This window comes from Lynx canadensis, chromosome F2, assembly GCF_007474595.2.
Source record: "Lynx canadensis isolate LIC74 chromosome F2, mLynCan4.pri.v2, whole genome shotgun sequence".
Lineage (NCBI taxonomy): Eukaryota > Metazoa > Chordata > Mammalia > Carnivora > Felidae > Lynx > Lynx canadensis.
The window spans coordinates 27,599,595-27,605,594 of NC_044320.2; positions in this window are offsets into that span (position 1 = coordinate 27,599,595).

Below are 6,000 nucleotides of genomic sequence, written 5' to 3' on the forward strand. Positions count from 1 at the left end.
TCCTTCTTCACAACCCTCCAGTACTGGAAGTTATATATAGGCAAAGACTTTAATAAACAATTGCAACCGTTAGTACAGATTCTGAGAAAAGTTCAAGCTTATACATAAGACTCAAATTTTGCCTTGCTCTATCAAAGTAGAGACACCCATAATTGTAGAGAACTTATTGTAACATCCAGGATTGAATCTCTTTCTCTAACTAAAGAGACTGATTTCATTCCAGATATTGAGTAAAGGACCTGGTGTTGAATTGAAATTCCAGTTGTGGAGTTGAGATAATTAACCCATGTGTGTTTGTATCACAAAGAAAGGAATATAGCTAAAAGCCTCCCTTCCCCAAGGTAATCATGGAAATGAATATTGGGAATGTACCCAGTCTCTCCAAATCTTGCAACTCTGGAATATCAGGCTGCCAATTGTTTCAACATCACCACAATATATGTTATATTGATATAATTATCATTATTAAATTATCAGTTTTTCTGGTAGGATACAAGGAAGTATGTTTTAATATAAGCATATAAGTAGTCAGTAGGATTATAATACTCTCTGTTTTTATGGTAACAAGTTATTCTTATCACTTTGATTTACATCCTCATGACTAATTATTATAGACAGATTGTTTTTGCTACCAATTCTTGCTTAAGTCATAACCAGAATATACAATTTACTGTTTCAGTTAGGTTCAGAGGCCACTTAATTGATTGGCACATTTAAAGTATAAGGAAAATTGAGATTTAATTTTGGTGTAACTGAAAAATTAATAGATGGTTGTTTTTATAACCAAATCAAAACAAAACAAAATACACCTTTAAAACACTGTGATTTATTTAGTCCACATATAATATGGGACTAGCATTTGACTAAAAAAGTGTCAGATTTGGGAGACTAAAAATAATCCACCCACTGAGAATGCTACTCCCCCTCTACTGAAGCACACACTAAATCTCCATACAAAGCCATGAGACGCTTACTTGGGAAACCTGTGTGTATTCATCAATAAGTAAGATTATCCAGAGAAAAATTACACTGGCTGAAATGAACTGTTAAAAGATTTGAATGTCTAAATGCACAAGTGACAAATAATTCACAATAAGTAGATGGATGGATTTAGGTTTATAAAGTTCAGTAGTTACTGAATGAACTGAAAAAAAATGCTGATTTTTGTAAAACAAAAAAAGTGAAGTTTAGATAAAATGCAAATAAAAACTAATAAAGTATTTGGTATAAGAACCAACACATGGTTAATTTTATACAATGGTTCATAGCTCTGCATAAATCATATGATTAATCATATGGTTCAAAACTTTAATATCCTCTGTTTGTTGCTATAGTCTTTCTATCAGTTACTGAGAGAGAATGTCAAATAACACCCACTATGATTGCATTTTTATATTATGTTTTAATTTTTCTGGCATGATACTTATTACTTAAAGAATTCAATTTGTTTATCTATAATGGAATTTATATTTGGATTTGAATCTACTATCTTAACATTTCATTCTGTTTTTCCCAATTTCTTTTTCTTATTCTATCATTTCTTTTGGATGAATCAAGTATTTTTAAGCCCTTTTTTCTATATTAGCTTATTATTTTATTATTATTTTAGAAGTTATTCTAGTAATTATAGCATGTGCCTTTGACAAATAAGATCTTAATTTAAAGAATTGCTTTTATCACTTCTCTAATGGTGCCAGGAGCTTACAAACTTGAGCTATATTTATGCTCTCTTACATTTTTTTTTTCTGTCATTGTTACCATGTATTATAATCCTACTTTTTTGTTCCATGGATGATATTTTTATTTTATAAAATTAGTATAAAAATAATATATTTCTCTAGATAATTATCTTCCTAGTGCTCTTTATTTTGCTTTGCATCTAGAATGATTATTTTTCTATCTAATGACATATCTTTAGTATTCCTTTCAGTATAGCTCCTCTGAGACTGTATGAAAAAACAGCTGAAACTTAACACAGATTTGAACTGCATGGTTCCACTTATACGTGGATTTAAAGAAAAAAATACAGTCCACTAGTATAAATGTATTTTATTTTCTTTAAGATTTCTAATAACTTTTTCATTTCTCTAGATTCTTTTATTAAAACATATAAAACATACATATAAAACATACAAAATATGTGTTCTTTGCCCTGTTTATGTTATTGGTTTCTGGTCAACAGTAGGCTGTTGTTAGTTAAGTTTTTAGAGAGTCAAAGTTGTTTATGCGTGGGGTTTTGGCGCCCCTAACCCCCATGTTGTTCAAGGGTCAACTGTATTTCCTTTGGTTTTTTTTTTATCCTGAAAATAGTTTAATTTCACTTTCTAAGATTTTTAAAATACATGATCGTAGTCATTTCCTTTCAGCAATTTAAAGATAGAATTTCACTATCTTTAGGCTTCCATTTATTTTCTTCTGAAAAATCATATCTTAGAGTCATTATTTCTCTTTATGTATTGGGAGATATGGCTTTGTTTCTTCTTTTCTTTTACTTTTCTGTTGATACAGTAGTTTACTATTATGTTTTTAAATGTGATTTGCCTTACATTTCTTTATATTTGCATATATCACTTAATATATGATTTGATTTTTTTGCCAATATTGAAAAAGGGTTTTTTTGCCAATTTTAAAAAAAGTTAACTATTGCTTCCACTCCATTCTGTACATCCTGCAACTTTACTCACATGAAATGTCAAAGCTATTCACTGTACAGCCTAATAAGCATTTTCACTATATTTGACATATTGTTTCTTATCTCTCTTCTCCAATTTAGATGTGTTTCTACTAATAATTTTTTTAGTTTATTCATTTATTTTGGGAGAGAGAGAGAAAGAACGCACGAGCAGAGGAGGGGCAGAGACTGATGTGAGGCTCAAACACACAAACTGGGAGATCATGACCTGAGCTGAAATCAAGAGTTGGTCACTTAACCACTCAGAGCCACTCAGGCACCCCTGATTATTACTTTTTTTTTTTAGCTCTTGCATTTTCCAAGTTTAGGTCTTCTTATTGGGTTTTTATATATTTATTTTATAAAACAAATTCTCTATACTTTTATTTTATTGAACATTAAAGCCACAGTTATTTTAAAGTCTGTAAATTGAATATAAAACCATAATTATTTTCTAGTTCATGGCTTAGATTATATGGTCTTTTTCTGTAGTCACTTTGTGTTGAGTCACATGGCCCTATTTCTAACTTGCCTGGCAGTTGCTTTAGTAAATGGTGTGTGTGTGTGTGTGTGTGTGTGTGTGTGTGTGTGTGTGTGTGTGTCCATGTGTGTGCATAACTTCAGAAGCCCTAGACATTGATACTTAATTTCTGAGATGATTCTGTTTTCTTCAGGCTGATAAATAAAGGATACGAAGATCACTTTGATCCTGTCAAGTATGGTTTTCTTTTATCTATTATTCCTAAGACACAATAGTGTAAGGTTCTCCATTGAAAGTCTAGAGTATTAATCAAGGCTTCTCTTCATTGACAGTTCCTGAAATTCAATTTTTTTTTTTTTTACCATCACCATGAGATTGCCAAAATCTTCACTTAGATTTTTTGCCCTATAGTTGCTGCTACACAAAAGGAGCCCTTTTGACTCTTCTGTTTTTCTACTCCCCATGTTGTTCCAGTATATTCTGTCACTTGGCAGCTTTTCTATACTCAGTGCCATAGTCCAAGGGTCAGAAAAGGAGAACTTATTGTCTATTCTCTACACTCTGTGATTCTCAGTAATCCTCCCCATTGAGCTAGCCCAGCTTGGTTACCATTATCACTGAAGATAATTGGTGTCTCACCATCATCATTCAATGTGATCCCTCTCCAGAAAATGATCATCACTGTATTTTTTTTTTGTTATTGTGGCTAGCCCTTAAAATTTCAGCAAAAAGTATTATCATTATACACACATTGATTTATGAAATGTTGTTTGTAGGGAAAAAGAAAAGAGACGTTTAAGACAATTAAACATTGTGTTTACCAAATTAGGAGACAAAAATCATTAAAACATAGCCCTTGTTACTAAAGGCTTAAAGAGCAATTCAAATATAAATGCAGATTATGTGTTTGTGGACTAAATGTTTTAGTTACCCCCAGATTCATATATTGAAACCTAACCTATTGATATATCAATATTCATATATTGATACCCAATGTGATGAATATTTGGAGGACCTTTGTGAGGTGATTACGTCATGAGGCTGAAGTCCTCGTGCAGAGGATTAGTGCCCTTATAAAAGAGACCACAGATAACTTCCTTGTCTCCTTCCACCATGTGAGGACACGGCAAATAGACAGCCTTCCAATGACCAGGAGGCAGGCCCTTAACAGTCATCAAATCTGGAAACAGTTAGACTGTGGAACTTGCCAGTCTCCAAATCAGTGAGAAATAAAATTGGGTTGCTTATAAGCTACCCAGTCTATGGTATTTTTGTTACAATAGCTCAAGGACTCATGCCATGCACGATTTGAGGCATTGAGAAACTATAATGAGTAGGCAATTTTAATAGTGTTCTCTGCCTCTATCACAAACCACCCAAACACAGTGACTTAAGAGCATATATTTAATCTCACCCTGATGAGTCCCAGGTCTACTGCAATCATATGATCTATGCTAGACTCAACTGGGCTATTTCACCTCCAGGTACGGGGCTACCTTACATACTGGTTTCTTATTGCATATTGAGCTTTGTAATTTATGGATTTAAGTTACACACACACCATGAATATTTCTTTTAAGGCCCAGGCTTCAGGGACAGCAGATACCCAAAGGAAGCTTTTCTCATGGCATGTCAGGACAGATGGGCGAAAAGAAACATGGGTTTAAACTAAGGCCTAGAGTTTAAACTAATACATGCCACTTCCATCAATGTTCTTTTTTAGCAAAAATAGTCTCACAGCTGAGATCAAACTCAAGTTTGAGGAAGAATTGCTCTATTCCTCTGGTGGGAAGAAATATAAAATGGTACAGCAAAGACCATGGATACAGGGATAAGTAAATAATAGAGGCCAATAATAATTCAGTCTACCATTTTCATACATTTGGTTATAATTACTTATATACTATCCATATGCAAAGTATATTTATTCCTGTAACAAGGTCTCCTAAAATCTCATTCCTTCCTTGAAATTCAGCATACCATGCCCTACATTAGGGTTAGATTTATTCTCTTTTCTTTACTGTTTTTATTTAAATTCCAGTTAATTAACATACAGTGTAATATTAGTTTCAGTTATACAATATAGTGATTCAACACTTCTACAGAACATCTCATGGTCATCACCTGTTTCACCCATCCCCCTCACCCCTTTGGTAGCCATCAGCTTCTTCTCTATAGTTAAGAGTCTGTTTCTTAGTTTGCCTCTCTTTTTTAGCTTTTGCTCATTTGTTTTGTTTCTTAAATTCCACATATGAATGAAGTCCAATGGTATTATTCTTTCTCTGACTGACTTACTTCACTTTTGTAATGCTCTCTAGTTCCATCCATGCCAATGCAAATGGCAAGATTACATTCTTTTTGTTGGCTGAATAATACTCCATCATGTATATATACCACATTTTCTTTTTTCAGTCATTAGTCTATGGACACTTGTACTATTTCCATAATTTGGCCATTGAAGATAATACAGCTATAAATGTCAGGGTGCATGTATCCCCTTGAATTAGTTGTATTTTGGGGGTAAATACCTAGTAGTGCAATTGCTGGGTCACAGGGTAGTTCTGTTTTTAACTATTTGAGGAAACTCCATACTGTTTTCCAGATGGGCTGACCCAGTTTGCATTCTCACAAACAGTACAAGGTTTCCTTTTCTCCTCATCTTTGCCAGTTTCTTGTGTTGTTGATTTAGCCATTCAGACAAGTATGAAGTGACATTTCATTGTAGTTTTGATTTGTATATCCCTGATTATGAGTGATGTTGTTGGCCATCTGTATGTCTTCACTGGAAACATGTCTATTCATGTCTTCTGCCCATTTCTTAACAGGATAATTTGTTTTTTGGATGTTG